Below are 21,722 nucleotides of genomic sequence, written 5' to 3'. Positions count from 1 at the left end.
GCCCCCCATTTTGGGTAGCCAATGTCCAAGTTGCCCATCCCTGCCTACTCTGTGTGTGGAGGGGGTAGGAATGATTCTTGCTGTAAGGATTTATTCCTCTTTGAGGGAAATTTTTGCAAGCAAGCACCTCTGCTTCTTTGGAGTCTCTGAGACTACTTGTATTTCCTGCCATTGCTAATGCACCTGATCTCCTGGGCATATTTTACCAGTTATGTCCCAGCAGGGTTGAGTTTGGGTGGCTATAGTCTGTGATGTGTCACTGAAAGCTTGATATCAGCCCTTGGCAGCCCTGGAGTTAGATGTAGTCACGAAGCAAGAAGACCCTGGTTTCAAGGCTTGCTCAATACCAACTGGACTTCAGACAACTCACATGACCTCTGAGTCTCATCTATAAATGTGATGACAAAGAGCCATGCCTATCTTACAGATTGCTGTGAGTCTGAAGAGGGCTTGAAAGGAATAATGTATCTACATATTGTTTGTTCATATAAAGATTAATATTGTTGTGAGTTATCTTTTTTGCTTGTTGTACTTTTATATTTTATCAACTTTTAGGGCTACTGAGAAAGGCTATTTTTTTTTCCTACAAAAGAATAATTAGGGAAGACAAGCAGAAGGAAGGTACTAAGAGAGGGGAAGGTTACCTGAGGAACATTTCAGTAGTTGAAGAGGAAGGTGTAGCAATAGGTGGGGTGCCAACTGCTTTAAAGAGGAGAACTTTGCAAAAGAAGGTGATGCTGTAAGCTGGTATTTAGCAAGTCTTCAGTTAAGATGTCTCCATAAGAAACCTTCAATAACAACTCTCTTACTCCCCTATGGCTTAATTTCCAGTCAAACAAAAACACTACTGAGGTATGCACACCTTAGAACAGTCAACCATTTGAGATCAAAAGGGCAGCATTTATCCAAGGACAAAGTTCAGAATGGGGAGGAAAAAAAGGAGGAATGGAAACAGGAAACACAGAGAGGAAGTGGGGTAAGTGATGTTTCATTGTGGGTATTTCAATCAATGACAAGAATTGTTGAATGGAGAACTGATGATCTCCTCTGTAAACCTTCACCCAAATTACAACGAAAAGTTATAAAAGAAAAAGATCTCTCTTACTATCTGTTTTTGAGTCAGATGTGTAGTCACCCCTCCATCCTTCCCTACCCTGCCTTCCTTCATGTAGTTACTGTTGTTAAGTGCCGCCGTCAAGTTGGTTCCAACCCATAGCAACTCTGTATAGGGTTTCCAAGGAGTGACTGGTGAGCTTGAACCACTGACCTTGTAGTTCAAATGGCTTTGCAGTATGGCACATTAACCCACAGTGCCACACCAGGACTCCCCTTCATGTAGTGGTCTAATGATAATCTTGACTTTAAGGCAAGAACAAGAGCTGTAGAGAACACTGGGCAAGTCTTTAAAAAGTGCCTGTCCTCTGCTTTTTGTTCTTGGTTACTAAGTAGCATTGAGGCAAAAGCAATGCCTAGAAAGGAAATGACTGAGATTCTTAGTGTATGTGTTATAGGAGGAGTGTTCAAATCCTGGTGCTTCCAGTCCATTGGTGCGTCATTTAGGAATAAGTCATTTCACCTCCTTGACCTTATTTTTGATATCTGTGAAATGGGGTTAATACCACCACCTAACTAATGAAGAAAGTCAATATAAGCAAAGTGCTTTTGCTCCAAAAATGGTAGCTCCTATTTGGATGACCGTTTTTCATTCCCTCTGTTCCTGCCTCAGTTCTCATTACTCTCCGTTGGCATCAGCTTCTAAGATGATATCTCTGCTTACATCTCTGCCTCTGACTTATTTTCTGACCTTTGCTATTAATGCTGGGGTTAGATGTTATTTCATTGTTGTTTTGATTAGCATCTTTCTAAAGAAAAGGAGCTCTGGTAGCGTAGTGGTTACGAATTGGGCTGCTAATCTGAAGGTCGGCAGTTCGAAACTACCAGCTGTTCTGCGGGAGAAAGATGAGGCTTTCTGCTCCCGTAAAGATTTACAGCCTCGGAAACCCTGTACAGGGTCACTGTGAGTCGGAACTGACTGACTCCACGGCACATAACAACAACAACATCAGAGCGCCTAAGTTCCTCTCTGTTTTTCACTGATGATTTTTATAGTTCTAGGTTTTACATTTTCTTTGTAGTTTTGTGCTCCTGTTTTGTACCTCTTGTCATGCCCTGCCTCATCTGGTCATTTATGTTCATGTTCCTCTCTCCAGCTACTTGTCAGCTTCTAATCCATCAGTATTGTCTTCTAAGCAACATCTATGATCACACCTTGCACATTAGAGTTGCTCAAAGAAATCAGGGTCCAGGCTGGGCCTTATGTCACACCTGAGCAACAATAACAACAATACCAAAGTCTTTATTTATTTTCCAGCTTTCACATGCATATGAATTGAAAACACCAAGACTTAAGTCAGGTACACCTTAGTCCTCAAGGTGACATCTTGCTTTTTAACACTTTAAAGAAATCTTTTGCAACAAATTTGTTCAATGCAAGTACATTCTTTAATTTCTTGACTGGGCATTGATAATGGTCCAAGTAAGATGATCTTTAACAACTGTGATTTTTTTTCTGCATTGATCATGCTGTTGCTTATTGGTCCAATTGTGAGGATTTTTGTTTTATGTTGAGGTGTAATTCATACTGAAGACTGTAGTCTTTGATCTTCATCAGTAAGTACTTCAAGTCTTCTTGGCTTTCAGCAAGCAAGGTTGTGCTATCTGCATATTGCAGGTTGCTAGTGAGTCTTCCTCCAACCACCATGTCAGGTTCTTCATATAATCCAGTTTCTCAGCATTATAGCTTGAATAATTATAGATCTTTTTTTTTAGCATATAGATTGAATTTGTTGTTGTTGCTAAGTGCCATCAGGTCAGTTCTGACCCATAGCAACCCTTTATAGGGTTTTTGAGTAGCGGCTGGTGAGCTTGAACCGCTGACTTTGGGGCTCAAAACAACCTTGCAATCCAATGCATTAACCTACAGCACCACACCAGGCTTCCATAGATTGAAAAAGTATGGTGAAATGATACAATCCTGATGCACATCTTCTGCAGTACATTGCAAGGGAACTGCCAGAAATTCAAGTTGGAATCAGAAGAGGGTATAGAATGAGGAATATCATTGCCAATATCAGATGAATCTTGGTTGAGAGAAGAGTAAAAAAGATGTTTACTGGTGTTTTGACTATGCAAAGGCATTTGACTGATCATAACAAACTATGGATAAAGCTGAAAAGAAACGTAATTCCAGAACATTTGATACACAGACCAAGAGGCCTAGTTCGTTGTTCATACAGAAAAAGGGGATGCTGTGTTGGTTTAAAATCTGGAAAGGTGTACATCAGGGTTCTAACCTCAAAGTCTTAGAGATTTGAACTTACTCTGCCTGGCACCGGCTCCAATTGGAATTCTTCCTGTTGAGCAATAATACCTCTGCCCCAGACAGGCAGGGGAAAGGCAGGGGAAAGACCTAATACGACTGCATAAGATGGCCAGAAGGGAGGAAGAAATATTTGAAATGTTTGGAGAGTGTTGGGAATGAGATGAGGGTATAATTTCTCCTTTTCCAAGATGATAATGGGGTGTGAGAAAACTCTGGGTCTGGGCTACAAGCATTTGCAGTGTGCACTGAACTAGGTGGCAAAAGGTGGATGTTTAAACCTAAAGGTTGTAGGTTTACACCCATCCAGTCGCAGTGTGGAAGAAAGCGTTGGTGATCTGCTTCCATAAAGATCACAGCCAAGAAAAGCCTGTGAAGAGCACTTGTCCTCCATAACACAGAAGGTTATCCTCTAACAATTGCTGTTGCTGTTAGGGGTCCTCAAATCTGTTCTGACTCATAATGACCCCTTCTTGCACAACAGAACCTGCCCGGTCCTGCACCATGCTCATAATCGTTTACACTTGAACCCATTGCTGCTGCCACTGCGTGCCAGTCCATCTCGTTCAGGGTCTTCCTCATTTTCAATGACCTGCCACTGTGACACACAAATTCTGGAATCTGTTCAAAGACAATGCACGAGTTTGGTTTGGTTTTCTTGAAGCTGTAGACTATCCCTTTTTTCCCATCACATACCCCTAAGTCCTGAAGTCTTATGGGATTCAGGAAACTGCAATGATGGTCTATGACTGCTTTCAGACCTGCTGTGAAGTGAGGTTCTGTTTGGGGAAGTGCTCCCCCTCCCCCTCAGCGTTGGTTAATATGCTGTTGTTTATTCAACAAATAGTTTCCTCTCCTCTTCCTTCATCAGCTCAGTCCTACTGAAAGGGGAGAACCTCATTCTTTCAGCACCCTTTATCTGAGGCCTCACCTGTCCCTCTGCTTGGAGGGGCAATCTCCTGTGCAGTGGTTAGACACAGTCTTTCCCTTCTGCCAGTTGAAAGTACCACGTATGTGCCACAACCCATGATAGGAGGTTCTTACCAGATCTTGTGAAATAGATTATTTCACATTGTGTATTAGAAGAATTTAAGGCTTCAAAGGTAAGTGACTTGCTCACGGTTATCAGTCACTGACCAGGATTTCGTTCCACGTGTTACAATAAAAAACTCGACAACATCTTTCAGTCCCCTGAGTCCTGTGGGATGGGATGGAGATGGCGTTTGGGGTCTTTGTCCCACAGCGTCGCCCCTCCCCTCTCGTTTTTCGGTCCGCCCTCCTTGTAGGTCGGCAGAGTCCTGCGGAATCTGGGCATCCTTTATCTTGGGGTCCGCTTGCTAGCGACTTCCGGAGAGTGAGACTGATGTGGGGCGCAGTGTGACAGGGTACCTACCCACCCTTCCTGGCTCTACTCGTGTTTGCCTAACGGAGACAGATCGCTTCCTCTCCGCCCCTCCGCCGTGCGTTCTTCTTCCCTCCTCCCAGGGTCCCCAGCCCGCATCCTTTGCCCCCCCTCCCCCTGCAGCTCCCTCCTCCGGGACTCTCCCGTGGGGCTGTCTGCTCCAGGGCTGTCTAGCGCCCGCCGAGCGCACAGTCCGGAGGCACCTGGGGGAGGGGAGTCCTGGGCGGGCCCGGCCGGGGAAGACGCCTAGGGCACTGCCCAGCGCTAACAAAGGGAACGGGCAGCCGGCCGGCGTGGGCGCGGAGCGGGCTGCAGCCGCCGCTGGAACAACAACCTCAGTGGCCGAAAGCGCTGCGTGTGAGTAGGGGTGCGATAGGCGGCGGCGCGGATGGTTCCCCCCCTCCCCCCGACTCCGGGGGGGATGCAAGGGGAGCCGGAGCCTAGCGGAGTGGTCGGCAGCGCGCCTAGGGTGCAAGGAATCTGTCCCCAGAGCCGCCTCAGTCGACTTCGCCGTGGGGGCCCGGCTGCCTGTGGACTGGGGGTGTCTGTATTTGTTCGGGTCTAGAGGCCGCTCCGGGTTCCCGGGGCTCTGCTAGTCTGAGGATCCACAACAAACCCACGTGCCTGTGGCCCTCGGGAACACTGCTTTTACCACGAACGTTTCTGTACTGCGGGGCTTTGCGGAGCCCGGGGTCCTTCAGATCCTGCCTGCTGAGTTTGCAGATCTGGAAACAGGTCCGCGGTGGGGGACCGGCGGGGGTGGGGGAGCAGACATCATAACAAATGCACGTGTACCCTGCCTTGGAATCTGGGCGCACTACACACCCTTAGGAGCCACCCTGAGCCATTGTCTCAGCCGCAGGCAGGACTGGGAGAGGCGCCGGAGGCGCCGCTTGCTGGAGGAGGGTGAGAGAGCCATGTAAAAGGTACCACTTGGGCATCAGACCAAACTGCCAGACTCAGAAAGGGTAAAAGCAAAACAAGAAAGCGGCTACAAAAGGCAACCCCAGGCCGAGTCTCTCCCTGGTGGTATTGCAGCCCTTGGGGCGAAGCTGGATACCACCCTCTTCCACCTCACCGAGGCTTCTTAGAGATGCGGATAAAAATAAATAAATAAAGACCGAGTCCTGCGCCCCATTGTCCCTTATCCGGGGTGACTGCCTCTGCTGGGAGATGCGAGCGCCTGCTCAGTCTGTGAAAAGAACAGTCCAATTTAAAGATCGCCTGGTGCGGTCTTGGGTTTCTCCTATGCTTTGCCTTGTGAAGTTAGTCCTCCTGCCGAGTCACTCTGGATGTCATTGCCCCCTATTTTGTTTGTGAATGTGTTTTCACAAGCAAGGCCAGCCGAGGCCTCTTATTCCAAGAGACGGCAGTACTGTTTTCCGTTCTACCTACCTGAGTTTATTTGAATGAAATTAGGAAGTCCAGAAAAAGGGGCCTCTTTGTTTTGCCATGTCTTTGCTTAGGAATGGAGTCCTGCGTAGGCTCATTTCAACGTTGCAGAGGTTGATCGATTATACCTGGTCAGGCAGGTTTGAGATGATTTTGGGGAATGAATTGGCTTTTTAGGTAAGGGTGTTGGTGCAGTATCAATCCCGGTGAAGTAGTGAGAGTGCGCGGTGTGCACATGCATGAAGGCACCCACTCTGCTAGTGAGCCTCCTTTCAGTCGGGGTGTAGCTTTCCCTTGGCTGGTGTGACTGGAGAGGAACCTACCCAGAGTGAACTAGAAAGCCTCCAACCGTACACAACCACCATTGAAAGGGTCTAAGAAGCTCTGGTTGTTGTTGTGAAGTGCCGTCGAGTAGGTTCCGACCCATAGCGACCTTGTATAGGGTTTCCGAAGAGCAGCTGGTGAACTTGAACTGCCGACTTTGCAGTTCAAATGGCTTTGCAGTCTGGCTCATTAACCCATAGCGCCACACCAGGATTCCAAAGCGTAGTGATTATGAATCGGGCTGCTAACCTCAGGGTCAGCAGTTCGAAACTACCAGCTGTTCAGTGGGAGAAAGATGAGGCTTTCTGCTCACGTAAAGATGTACAGCGTTGGAAACCCTGTACAGGGTTGCTATGAGTGGGAACCGACTCCATGGCACATAAACATCACCACCACCAAAGAACATCTAGTGAGTCTTCATGTGTTACATGTCGGAAACTAACCTGGAGAGTTCAACTGCTTGCCCAAGTTTAAACCTGGTGAGATCAGTCTCCTCGTGCCCAGTAACTAAAAGTAAAACTGGGTTTCTGTGCTTGGTTTAAAAGACAATGGCCTTAGGCAGAATAGAATTAAACAAAGAAAGTAATTCAAATTGAAGGCTGCACCCCTCTATTTTCCCTTTTCAGAGTTCTTTATTCAGTTGAGAAGTGAAAGATTTAGTCATTCCTTACTCCCTATCCTTTCATTAACTTAGTTATTTTTTCTCTCTTGACTGGCTCTGTCCCCTCAAATTGGAATCCAGCCAACAATGGAGCCATAGATGTTTTGCCTCTCATTCTTGTGCCAGGAGGCCTTTGTTTGGGCATAAGTATGGGCTGTTGACATCAACCCTGCTGGGAAGAAATTGTCTCTTAGTGGACTACTCTACTCTCTGAACTACTCAGGGGAGGACAAAGCATTGTTTTCATTGATTTCATTTCATTTATTATTATTATTTTAAATGAAAGTCCCACGGAAGTAGCTGCTTATTTTTGCTTTTGGCAAAGGATAAATTGGAAAAGCAAAAAACCTCGGGAGTCCAGGTTTCTCTGAAGCTAAACGCTGGTTTGCCCTGTCCGTGTTACTTCCTGGCTACACTTGTTTCTTTAGGTCTTCTAGAGAGTTTGGTTTTTGTTTTTATAGTAATTCCTCTTAAAGTTGAATACAGCTTTCTCACTAGGATGTTAACCCAGTAAGGAACTTCACAAATCATCTGGCTGGACTGGTTTATCTCTCATTTTAAAAACAGGCCCAAGGAGGAGAAATGACATGCCCAAGGCCACATAGCAAGGCTGCTGCTACTAATAGCTCCTTTTTTTTTTTTTCCTTAAAAGGAAATCTGTTGTATCAAACAAGTTGTTGTTGGTACCCCAGAGTAAAGTTAGAGTTATGATGGTTGTTATAACAGCACCTTTTAAGTCATTGAATGAATTCCTTAAGGAATTTTGGTTTTGATTATTAAACAAAACCATAGATCCCAACGGTAGAAATGTTGAGGCCCATCTACAGTCAGTATTGGTTAACTCTTTATTGTCTACTAAATGACTTGCTTTACTTTTGCCCAGAGCTAGCCCAGAGGGTTCTAGACATTCTTCTCTCATGAAGTGTTTTGAGAGGTATCCTAAACCTACAGGCAGTGAGATGTCAGGAGACTCCACTGAGCTGTTCAGGCTACTTCCCTCTTGACCTTCAGTTTTCTTTGTAAAATGAGAGTTCCACCTGCCCAGTGGTTTCAGCACAGGCTGTTCTGAGGCATCTGTTGGAGTGGGAGATGCTCAGGCCTTGGAGTCAGAGGCTGGTGTTGGAATCTTCCTTTCTCTTTCCTGTATTGCCTAGTCAGCCCCCACATTGTATGAAAAGTGAAGGGAAGAACCTAGGCATATCTTCTGGCCTTGTGGATAGTAAGTCACAAGACATTTGTTTATGGCTGCTCTGGTCTCTTGTTAGGGTTCGGTGCTTACCAGCCCTTTAAGTAGTAGAGAATGATGGGGGAGGTGGCTGTCTGCAGTAGAGCGAATAACCCAGTAATACAAGCCCTTGTGGTGTAAATGGTTGGTTGGTCTACTAGCCTTAAAGGTTGACAGTTCGAACTCACCCAATTTTATCCCGAAAGAAAAACCTGGTGATCTCCTATAAAGATTCCAGCCAAGAAAACCCTATGGAAGAGTTCTACTTTGTAACACACCGCGCTGCCATGAATTACAATCAACTGGAGGGCAATGGGTTTGGGTTTTCTTTTCTTTTTTTTTAAAATAAACTCTGTGTTCAAATTAGAAGACCTTATTTAGTCACAAAAAGGCATGGATGCTAGGCAAACTGTAAATGGAACATTTGGGTAGTTATGAAGTATGTGTGCTTCAAAGGTAAATGTTGTTGTTGTTGTTATGTGCTGTCAAGTCAGTTTCCACTCTTAGAAACCCTGTATAGGGTTTCCCAGGAGCATCTGTAAATAGACCCAGTAAAAAACAAATAAAAAACAAAACCAGAACTGTCACATACAAGTATGTGACAGCCTCAAGTCATTCCTTTGATTCATCTCAGACATATAGGTTGTGTTGGGTGAACCTGGGTTTACAAAAAAAAAGACCCATTCTTTGCCCCGAGTGGTTTATAATTTTGTGGGATGTACCAGTCTGCACCCAAAGCCCAGAGAAAATAGATCTAATTTATGTTAATATTGACTTCTTGTTTCCTTTTCTTTATCTATAAAGCCAAGAACAGGTAGTATGAGGAAATGAAAAAACGGGAGGTTTTAAAATGCCAGGAATAATTCATTAATGAAATTCACAGTAGTTGTCTGGAGCATTAGAGTTCTGGGAATTTGGATAGGAAATTCGTTTCTCAGACCTGGTATTGGTGACTTGTTCAATAAGAACTGAATTAGGGAACATTAATTGTAGCTTGCTTGTCTGCACGTATACTTATTCCTGTAGATGCTCTTGTTATAAGTTTATTGTACTGGTACAAAGGCCTGGTGCACAGTGGTTAAGTGCTGGCCCACTAACCTTACAGTCAGCGTTTGAATCCACCAGCCACTCTGTGGGAGAACAATGTGGTAGTCTGCTTCCATAAAGACTTACAGCCTCAGAAGCCCTCTTGGGCTGTTCTGTTTGACTCGATTGTACACAATAACAACATTATTATTATTATTGTTATTGCAACAGTAGCATATTAAACAATGAGTTTCACCCTATTAAAATACTGGAATAGGTCTCTAAGTATTACTTTAAGAGTCAGGCTAGCCTTCAGAATCCATTTCCCTAAGACAGTATCCTCAACTTGGTTATGATCATTTGCAAGGCTTCTCATGGATTTATTCTTAATTACATATAAAATTTAAAAGTATCTAAGTATTACCTGGAGACCTGGTGTGGCACTGTAGGATAAGCACTAAACCATAAGGTCGGTTTGAATCCCAAGATTGGCAGTTCAAACACACCAATTGCTCCTCAGAAACCATACACAGGATTGCAGTGAGTTGGAACCGACTCGACATCACTTAACAAGTATTACCTGGTTGGGGACACTAGAAATGATTGTACGGGCAGTACAGGATTTAAACTCTTGCTCACCTTTAGTCACCTGTATAGACTTGGACATGCTACTTCAGTTTACTAAACTTCAATTTCCATCTCAGTAAAATGGAGATAACAGACCCTACGTCATAGGATCATTGTAAAGATTAAATGAAACTGTAAGTAAAGGCATAAGGTACTGACTCGGTGACATCTAACAACAACATAAGTAAAGGGGCCAGTTCAGTGCGGTCAGTCAGTGTAAGCTCTGATTGTTGTGATTGGATTTTGCAGAAGTTTCTGGTCCCAAGATTTTTTTTTTATCATGATAGCTGGCCACTGTGTGACTTTCTATGCTGAGGGATATAGAAAGTTAATTAAAATGAAACCTGCTACCAGCTTGGGAGAAGAATGCTCACTTGCATGATGACTTTTGGTTTTGTTTGTTTGTATTTAAATGGAAAATTTCAAACCCAGCTTCAACAATGATCAAAACTCAACAGCTGATCTAAAACATTTTCCGCTCCAGATTACTCTGATGCCTGGCCCAGACATTCTGTCAGTTCAGCCATAAATATTTCGCTGAATTGTAAGATGTATATTTGAGACATTCAGTTGTTCTGGCTCCCAGAGTCTGTCTCTGTTGTTTCTGTTATGGGACTGTGTGTGTGGAGAGAAAAAGATTATTAGAGAGAGCCAGGGTGAGTGCCTATCTTAGAATTTAAATTACTGTTTAAGTGAGCAGACTCTGCTGTGCCCCAGAGAGACAGAGTGAAGGAGCGCTGAAATGTAGTCAGGAGAGACCTAATTTTAAATACAGGTGACTTTTGAATTTCTTTTAGCACATTTATAAAAATTTGGCCAGTATCAAATGAGGTAATGCATGTGACAGCCTAAGCAGCTAATTATTTGGACCCTCATCAGACTTGGACCCAGGCTCTCCTCCCTGAGAAGTTGAATGTCTATATGGAATTAAGGTCATAGAGTGACCTCCAGGTCAGTGGTTCAAACTCACCAGCTGCTCCTTGGAAACCCTATACAGGGTTGTTATGAGTCAGAACCGACTTGATGGCACTTAATACTACCAACAACTGTCAGAGATACCAGAGGATACTTGCGGGGGCAGGTGTTGCTATCATTTTGCCATTCAGACGATGTGGGCTTTGCTCAGATGTGGTTACATGGAACACCTTTAAACCAAAATCAAACTGCCATTGAGTTGATTCTGACTCATAGCAACCCTGCATTGGGTTTTGAGGCTATAAATCTTTAGGGGAGCAGAAGGCCTCATTTTTCTCCCATTGAATGACTGGTGGGCTTGAACTGCAACCTTGCAGTTAGTAGCTCAGTGCTTATTCTACAGCACTACCAGGGCTCTCCAGGCTCTCTAACTTCCCTCCTATCCCTCCTCTCACCTACCAGCCCTGAGTAACTATCCCTCTCTTGAGGCCCCTTTTCCTGTATTGGAAGAGACGGGGCCTCCTTTTTCACCTTAGGCTTGGCAATTCTTGTTCCCTTCTAACTTGCTGATACACTTGAGTAGGAATTATTGATTCAACAGAAGGAGGAAAGTTGATTTGATTTAGTAATTAAATTTAAACTCTCCCTTTAATTTGCTAGACCAAGGGTGTGGTCCTGTGGTCCTGGACTGTTGCTATGCATGTCACCCTGGGCCTCAGTGATTGAATTCTCCGCTGTCAGTCAGTGATACTTCCAACTGATACCATCAAGTGGCAAAGAGGAAAGGTATACATATGAGTAAGGGTCTTCTTCACACAAATCATAAATGAAATCCTCTTTTTTTTTTAAAGAATACTCAAACAGGATAGAAATTAACCCCCTCATTTTATGCAATTCCTCTCATCCCACGGCTTTCCAAGCTGTGACTATAGTTCACAATTTGATGTGGGCTCTTCCAGACCCTTTGATGCATTTATGTATGTATACGGACTGCTGATGTGGTGCTGTAATATCAGCACTGGACTGCAAACCACAAGGTTGGCAGCTCAATCCCACCAACTGCTCCTTAGAAATCTTACACAGGGTCGCTATGAACTGACTCGACAGCACTTAACAACAACAAATGTATGTATATATGGAGTTCTGGTGTAGTGCTATAGGATGACCACAAGGTCAGCTGTTCAAACCCACCAGCCACTCTTTGGAAAACCCTATACCCTATACAGGGTTGCTGTGAGTCGGAACCAGTTCATAGATGATACTTAGCAACAAGAACAACAACATATGGCTATTCATAGATGTTTCACTAAAAACAAAATAAAATAGCTCAGTTAATGGATTATATTATTGCTACCACTTCATGCATTTGCCTTTTTCACATTGCTGTGGGATTAGAGGTCTTTCCATGTTCTTGTGCACTTATTTTTAATGTGGCTGTATCACATTTGGGATGTGGATGTATTTATTTAACCAATCTTCTGCTGATGAATATCTATTTCTATAAAAATATATTTATAAGTGCATTTAAACTGAGGTCATATGGCAGGATGATTGTAGATGTCAGTTTGTTAAACAAATACAGTCCATAAAGCCCTGCAGGGGTCCTGGAAGGCTGGATGGTGGAAGGGCTCCCCAGAAGCAAAGAAGAGGACCACTATTTGGTTGGAGGGGAATTTGGAGATAACTTGCTTGGTTGAGCACCTCAGTTCGTAAGTGCAAGAAACAGATGTTTCTTCCTCTTTCCAAGATCCTTGGGACTTCCCACAGTTTGTGTTCATTCTTAGGTCAGTATTTGCAAACTGAGAAGGGGATGGGAGAAGAAGGTGGCATTTAAGTAGTTGAGAGGGAGGGAAGAGAAATGAAGGAAACGAGAGAGCAGAAGATGTCTATGTATCTTAGGATATGGAGGAATGAATGCAGCAGTTCTATTCTACTCTGCCTGGTTGTGTAAATTTATCTGGCAGGGGTGTTTTCCTGGGTCTAGCACTGTCAAAACAAACAATAATCAAATGAAGTCCATCAAGAAATGGGCTCCCTGGGTGATGCAGGCTGAGGACACCACACTGGAGGAGGGAAATATGTGTGAAAGCTGGGAAATTTGGCCTGTGAAAGATAAAATACAGGGGTGCCTGAGGTCTGTGGAAGAAAGATTAGGGATTGCACTCAGTGCACTGAGAAAAGGAATCTAGAGTGGGAAAATAGGTGCTGAAGTCCTACCATGCATTAAGCCACATTGTAAACTACTGTTCATGGAGGAGTTCAAACAAAAGTTGAAATTTAATTTGTTTACCATGAGGGAGCTGATTGGTACATCTCAAAGTGGTTGAGCTTTCTTCTAACCCTTGAGAGTGTATGGCTGGGGCAAGAAGCAGTGGTCTGTAAAAAAACAACTTACAGACCATGTAACTGGATCCGTTTTGAGCTGCTCTGAAAAGGTGGAATAAGTCTTCAAAGGGGGCTTAAATATTGATCCCCTAGGTCAGGGGTGGAAAACATTTTTTTCTGCCAAAATTTGTAACATCACTCACTGCCCATACAAAATTATCAACTTACAGTTACCCTGCTGCTTTATTTGGTCAAACATTTAATTAACTCATGTGGTGCTGTGAGTATTAATGCACTGGACTGCAAGATCCGTTTGAACCACAAGGTCGGTGGTTCAAGCTCATCAGCCTCTTGGAAATCCTACACAGGGTCACTATGAATTAGAACTAACTGGATGGCACTTAACAACAACAACTATGTGATAGCTAGAACTGCGGTTCTCTTGGCAGGGCTAGACCAAATGATTCATGGTCCTTTATACGACTTGCGGACTGGACGTTTCCCACCCCAGCCCTTGATCCTGGCAATCCTTTTCCTGTTCTGTCCTTAGCTTCAGCTCTGTTTGACCTTGTACTCATAAATTGTTTTCCACAGGAATAAATATATCACATACACTTTAGATGACCAGAAAATCTGGCAACTGGAAAATAACTGGGTGGCATCCTTGGAGGATGATTATAAAATTCCTTTATGAACAACCCTCCTAAAGCTGTGTCCATCTCCTGGTTGTGGAGTATTCCCTAGCACAGTGCTGAGACATCATTCAACTTTATTTTGGGAATGCTCTACCTTTTGAAATCTCTCACAGGTTCTCGGAGATGGAATTGAGAGCACCCTCGTGTTTAATGCTGCCCTTGTCTTTCCTGTGGACCAGGAGGAGGAAACTCTTGGACTTCAGTCTCAGCTGAGTCTTGGTGAGGGAATTGTGGACTTTTACTGAATGTGTGGCATTGATGAGGCACTATATTGTGTTCTGTCATCAGACCCTCCTAGCAACGCTTGGTGCATTAGTATCATTAGCTCTCTCTTGTAGACTAGAAAACTGCACTTCAGAGAGGACTAGAGAGTCTCATTGAAAGTTCCACTGCTGAAAGACTGGCCAAACTGGGGTTGGGTGTAGTTCTGTTGACCTCTCACCGTACATTATGCTACAGTTTTTTCCACTGTTGATAATTCCTATTCCTTTAGGTCTGAGAAATGCTTACTCCTTGTGTTTGACTGGGGGCTTACCTGAAGGATTTCCCCCTGCAGAGGTCAGTGGAAGCTTCCTTCCATTTTCCTGTGAACATATAACAAAACTCATGGGACAGACATGTAAGCCTAGTGTGTTCATTCCTGTTTTTGGTATCAATCTGAAATTGATTTCTTTTCTGGCTCTTTAAAACTGTGATCTCTGCCTATCCTCACTCTTTGGTTATAGACAACAGACTGGGAGTACGTATGGCCACAGATTGGACACCACTGCTCGGCTACCGTCAACACATTGAAGCTTGTGGAGGGAACTCAATATCAGCATTGTTAAGGGCTTATCTTGCAGCTGTGCTTCTAGACCCTTAAATAGTTTCTTGTCTTGCAGGGTTTATTCAACATTAATTTGTTTATCAAATATTTACGGAGTAACTGTTATTGGCTAGGCATTGGGAGTACATCGATAAATAACACACAGTATACCTATGAACACTCTTTTCTCTGTAACTCGTGGAAACTTAGAAGCTTATGGCAAATTATCTTCCCTTATCATCTCTTCATTTTTCTCACAACTGCTTTTTCCATCCGTTTAGCAAACATTGAGTGCGTGCTGTAGGTCAGGCACAATGCTTATTTTCAGAGCATATCCACTGTTATCGTGTTGATTCTGCTCAGAGTGTCTTTAAGGAGCAGAACGCCACATCTTTTTTCCCAAAAGCATCTGGTGGATTTGAGCTGCTGACCTTGCAGTTACCAGTCCAGTGCTTTCCCTACAGCATAACCAGAGTAAGTTTCAGAGTTCCTTTTGTTAGAGAGCTTACTTGGAGGTAGATGTGCAGCTGTTACAATGTATTGTTTTTAGTGGCTGTTGAGTCAGTTCTGAGGCATGGTGACTCCATTCCTGTAGAGTAGAACTGTGCCTCTGGGTGGGTTTGAACCACCAAAGTTTAGTCCAGTAGTCCAGCACATAACTGTCAACACCACTCAGGGGCTCTTTATTATAATGTAATGTGTTACATGTGATGATTTAGGTATGCTGTACAGAGGATGGGAAGAAGGTACAATGAGTTTGAGAAAGCTTTCTAGAGCCAGTGATGCCTAAACTGGGTCTTAGAGGGTGAGCCGCTGTTAGCCTCTGGGAAAAGGGACATTTGAGGGAGAAGGGGTCATAAGGACCAAAGGTGCATAGGTAAGGACTATTTGTTGCTTGTACAGAAACCACTATGAGTTTGGTCTTCCTAGAGAAGAATGTGAGGAAGGAAGGGGTAAGAGATGAGACCATTCCATGCAATATTGAATATCATTTCTTATTATCTTAATTTAATAACTAACTGGGGAAACTGAGGAAGATTCAGAGTCAGATATCAAGTGAACTGAAGTGCTTGGGCTTGACTGTGGACCTGCTAGCCTCCTCGGGAGCTGAGCTATCCGCCTCTATGTAGTTGCCTGCAGGGGCAGGTTAGGAAGATCTGGAATGCTGGCTCTGGTGTTTGCTACCTCTTGCTGAATCCTGAAAGCCTCCCTCAACACCCCTTGCTGAATCCTTTTTACGCCACAGTGTTTTCCACCTTTAGTTAAATTGGGACTGGTGGGTCTACTGAAGGCCTCTTCTGAGCTTTGGTTCTAACTCTCTCCCTTCTTTTTCATTCATCAAATCAGTCAGTCTGAAAATCTTCAAAGGAAACCTGGTATGTGTCACCCCGCCAATTAGGTGAGACAAGGAAAAAAGAGAAGGTTCATCATCTTTCTTAAAATTTTCCGTTCCTTTAGGAGCCCTAAGCATTACCATGAGTCCTCAGCTTAGTTCAAAGAAGCCTTTTGGGAACTAGAAAGGGAGTAATCAGGGTGGGCTGAAGAGTTCTGGGACAGGATGAGTAAGAGTTGGAATAGCACAGGGCATGGCATATGAACAAAATTATCCTTTAATGCCTAATAATGAATAGGACACTCCTTACCTATTTTCTTCATCCTCTGAGATAATTTCTGGGTTGGAATAAGCCCATGGATAGGAGAGGCAGATTGGGATATCATTCATTCATTCATTTATGTTTTTAATTCATTCAATATAAACTTTAGTGTGGTGCTGTAGGATAATGCACAGGACCGCAAGGTTGGTTTGAACTACAAGGTCAGTAATTCAGACTCACCAGATGCTCCTCGGAAACCCTATATGGGGTTGCTATGAATCCAAACCAACTTGATGGCACTTAACATTAACAATAAATCAAGAGCTCAAGGACAAGATGATGACACTTGTTCTAGGGGGAAAAAAAGACCCCCATATTCAAATATATTTCATACAGACCCCTGTATTAAGTCTTATACAGGACAGAGCTAAATTATCCTGATGAGGAAGACCATCAGCATGAGGCTAATTATACAATATTGAAAACAAAGGAAATCATCACAGAATCATGATTCGCTGTAGATCAATTCATTGTTGCTAAAGGCAGGACTACAGAAGCTGGAAAGGGACCATGCATGATTGGGTACCGTGACTATTGTAGATTAGAAAAGTTTATAGGATTTGTTGTGGGGCCCTCCTTGGTTGGGATATGACTCATGACATATGGTCCTAGTACCCCAATTTCCATTAAGGATTTGCCAGGCATGTCTCTGAGAGCAAGAGTGTTCCTCTCTGGGCTGGCTTTGTTGTTAGGTACTGGACTGGTTCCCTGCTGAGGGCAAGGATTTTTATGCTGCTTGTTCATAGTCAGAGTGAACTAAATGGAGCCTGAATCTGTGTCAAAACTCAAAATGGAGTTAGGGTTTTCATTGTAAACTGTAGTCTTCCACAAATCAAGTGCTTAGAATTTAACCTCTAATAATACAAAGGACAGAATGATATGGAAAAGGTAATTACTGAACTAAAGAAAAAAATTGAAAACACAAACAACATCATGGCAGAAAATTAATAAAGGACCAAAATGGAATTAATTGGAAACTAAATTACTGGTGGAGAGGAAGACTTGAGGAAAATCAGTATACGTGGAGAAAAAAAGATAAATTAGAAAAATCAGACATCTATAAGTCATATGGGAGCCCTGGTGTGGTGCTGTGGGTTAATGCACCATACTACAAAGCCATTTGAACTGCAAGGTTGGCAGTTCAAACTCACCAGCTGCTCCTCGGAAACCCTATACAGGCTTGCTATGGGTTAGAATAGACTCGACAGCACTTAACAACAAAAACAATAGGTCATATGAGCCCCGATGTGGTGCTGTAGGATAAGCATTGGTTTGTCAACTATAATATTGGCAGTTCATAACCACCTTGGAAATGCTAGATGGGGTTACTCTGAGTCAGAACTGACTTGATGGCACAGGATAACTACACAGGTCATACAACCATCACCTCTCTTGTTTTTGTTCAAGTTTCATTGACCAGCTTAATTACTTGGGTACATCTGACTGCAAAGGTGGCTGGAAAAAAGTCTCTAGTGAGTGGCTCTGAACACTCATTTGGGGGAGACCTTTCATTTCCAACAGGAAGATGAGGAAATGGATATTGGGAGCAAGTAGCAGTCTCTGCCACAGGGAAGACATCTTGTTAGCTTCAGACTTGATCTGAGGGAAGCCTTTTACACTCAAGGAGATGACACTGCAAATCTAGAGCAGGCAGACCTTCTCATACAGAACTCATGGGGTTAGCACATATGAACTCTTCTTGGGAAAACTTGACGATGAGAAAGAAGTAATCAAAAAGCACAATCATGAAAGAGTGGTTTAAAGGTCATTTGGTGAGTTCTTAATCCACTCCAGGAGTCCCTGGGTGGTGCAGATGGCTAACTCACTTGGCTACTCACTAAATGATTGGGAGGTTCCAGTCTACCCAGTGATGTCTTGGAAGGAAGACCTGGTGATCAGCTTCCAAAAAACCAGTTATTGAAATCCCAGTGGAGTACAGTTCTCCACTGACTCATGCGATCACTAGGAGTCAAAGTTGACTTGATGGCAACTAGCTTAATCCTTTCAAACAGAGAAGCAAAGCTAAGCAAGGGTGGGCAATATGCTAAGGAATAAAACTTGTCAAAGTAAAAATAATGCAATGGCAATGGGGATGCGGGAGGAGAAGCTACTGGAGGTGTCAGTGTTTACTTTCCTCTGTTCCTGTTGTTTTTAATTGCCTTCGAGTTGCTTCTGACTCATAGCAACCCTGTATAGGGTTTCGGAGGAGAGGCTGGTGAACTTGAACCGCCGACTTTGAGGTTCTAACAGAAATTATGGTCCAGTGTTTATCCTACAGTGCCACCTAAACATGGAGTTAAAATGATGGCGTATAGGGTAAGGTGGAGGGTCAGAGAAAAAGAGGAAGACCCCCAATGAGATGGATTGGCCAAGTGGCAGCATCAATGGACTCAAGCGCGGCAACAGTTGTGAGATTGGCCTAGAATCGGACAGAGTTTTGTTCTGCTGTGCATAAGGCCGCTATGGGTCGGTACCGACTCGATGGTACTTAATAGCAACAACAAATATGGTCGCAATGGCACCTAGCAACAACCTTCCAAATAATTATTTTCTCCTCAAACTTGGAGGGTACCTTTTGGGAAATAATATCTGTTTTTGTAGAGAGACGTTTAATAAAAGTTTAACCTGTCCTTTAGTTTTCCTTTCTATAGAATTAAAATTAAACACAACATTTAAAAATGTTGGCATTTTATAAAACAATCTATCCTTTCATGCTTCCTTCCTTTTCTCTTTTATCTTCCAAACATATGTGGTGGTGATTTGTCATCAAGTCAATTCTGACTCATAGTGACCCTGTGTAGGGTTTCTGAGGCTGTAAATGTTTATAGGAGTAGAAAGCCTCATCCTTCTCTCATAGATATACAGGATTGAGGTTAATCTTTTTTCCCCCCTTTGGGTGGTGGGATTTTGGGTGATTTGAATATTATTTGTTATTTTAAATAATGAGCTGGTTTCATTTAATTAAAAACCCTAAAGTTTTCTTTAAAAAACCAGAACCCACTGCCATCTTGCAGATTCAAGGTTTTCTACAGGACATTATTGAATACTTTAGCTGTGGGAATGGAAAGTAGGGTGGGAGATTCAAATTAGTGAACCAGATATTCTCTTTTCGTTAGAGAGTTAGTGAGTCAGTTATGTAAACACTAGGACAAAACAAATTGTAAATTGAGATGAACAATTGGGTGTGGGATTCCTGAGGAGGAAGTGAAGCTCCACCCTGCTGTGATGGGGAAGGCCTCACTGAGGAGGCAGTTTGCACTGAGTCTTGAGTCTTGATAAAGAATGGGAGAAAGAGCATTCCATGTAGAGGGCACAGCCTAAGCAGAAGGTGGTGGTGGTGGTTTGTTGTTGAGTGGATGGACTGGGCAACCCAATGTGTAACAGAGTACAACTGCCCCAGAGAGTTTCCTAGGCTGTCATTTTTAAGGTCTGGTGTGGTGCTATGGGTTAATGTGCTGGACTGCAAGGTTGGTTTGAACTGCAAGGTTGGCGGTTCAAGCTCACCAGCCACTCTTCAGAAATCCTATACAGGGTTGAACTGGTTGAATACAGGTTGGACAAATATGGGTTGAAAATTGGTCGAATACAGGTTGAACAAATCTTTATGAGTTGGACTGACTCGACAGCACTTAACAACAATATTTAATGGGAAGTCCTGGTGTGGCAATGCAGGATAATGCACTGGACCGCAAGGTCGGTTTGAACAGCAAGGCCAGAGGTTCAAACTCACTAATACCAGTCTACGAGTTGGAACCAACTTGACAGCACTTAACAACACAGTCTTTAAGGAAGCAGATAAGTTCTTACCTACTTCTGAGCTCCAGATTGGTTTGTTACATGGGAGAAAAGATACCCCTTCTTCAAATATATTAATTATTATACAAACTCTTTATTTAAAGTCTTCATCAAGAGTAATCATGAGAAAAAGACAAAGATCACCTGTGTGAGGGAAATCTTGACACTATGATGAGTTTCCAAAGTTCTCTCACGATGTGGGGACCTTTTACAGGGTAACAAAGGAATCTCTCCACATGTGCATGCTGGGCTACTCAGAAAGCAGGGAATGGGACTGTTGCAGATAGGAAGCTTACAGTCTCTGAGGCTCTTGGAGTTTGACATCACAGCCAGACACCATTAAGGGGTGTGTCCAGGAATGTTCTTGCGAGGGCTGGCTAGGGTTTGGGGCCACTTCCCTCAGCCAGTCCTTGCAAGAACATTCCTGAACACACAGTTATAAGCAGAGTACTAACGCTGGCAGTTCAGACAGCTTTCAGAGGTACTTGAGGTACTCAAGGAGAATTGGCATTTGAACACTTAAACTTAAGTACAGGAAAAAGCCTTCAGATTTCATGTTCTACAGCAGGTTCCAATGGCTGTTCTTTTGATCAACAGTGGGTTGTTTTAGCCATTGTGCCACCAGAGCCCCTTTGAGCAAAAGTATGTGGGAATTAAAGTGTATGTATGGAGTCCTGGTGTGGCGCTGTGGGTTAACGTGCCACACTGCAAAGCAATGTGAACTACAAGCTCGATGGTTCAAGTTCACCAGTCGCTCCTTGGAAAACCTATGCAGGGTCGCTATGGGTCGGAACCCATTCAGTGGCACTTAACAACAACAACATGGCATGTCTAGGTAACTGTGAATAGCTTGTGGTTGGAGAGCAAGGGATGAATAAAAAATTGTTGCTGTTTATCAAGTGCCCATTCCTGGTGTAGCACTGCAGGATAATGCACTGGACTGCAAGGTTGTTGGTTCAAATTCACCAGCTGCTCCTTGGAAAACCTGTAGAGGATTGCTATGAGAACTTAACAACATGGCATGTCTGGGTAACTGTGAATAATTTGTGGTTGGAGAGCAAAGGATGAATTTAAAAACTAGCTGTTGTTTCTTAAGTGCCCATATTGTACCAGGTCTTTGTAAACAGATTGTACCACATTGGACGCAGATTATTTCTAGTCTGCCCAACAATCCAATGTTGTTATTGTTAAGTGCCATTGAGTCGATTCCGACCCATAGCAACCCTGTATAGGGTTTCCAAGGAGCAACTGGTGAGCTTGAACCGCTGACCTTGCAGTTCAAACAACTTTGCAGTCTGATGCATTAGCCCACAGCGCCACACCAGGGTTCCTATAAAATGGCTTTAATTATTACTTCACCATTTGTCTTGTCAGTTTGTTGTACTGTGGTGGCTTGTGTGTTGCTGTGATGCTGGAAAATGTGCTTTCTCCCTCTGATATTCTGGTGAATTTTTTTTGAACTGCTGACCTTGGGCTCACAGCCCAATGCCCATACA

The sequence above is a fragment of the Chrysochloris asiatica genome, unplaced genomic scaffold (assembly GCF_000296735.1).
Source record: "Chrysochloris asiatica unplaced genomic scaffold, ChrAsi1.0 scaffold00135, whole genome shotgun sequence".
In the NCBI taxonomy this organism is placed as follows: domain Eukaryota; kingdom Metazoa; phylum Chordata; class Mammalia; order Afrosoricida; family Chrysochloridae; genus Chrysochloris; species Chrysochloris asiatica.
Note: the sequence above shows the minus strand (reverse complement) of the source record.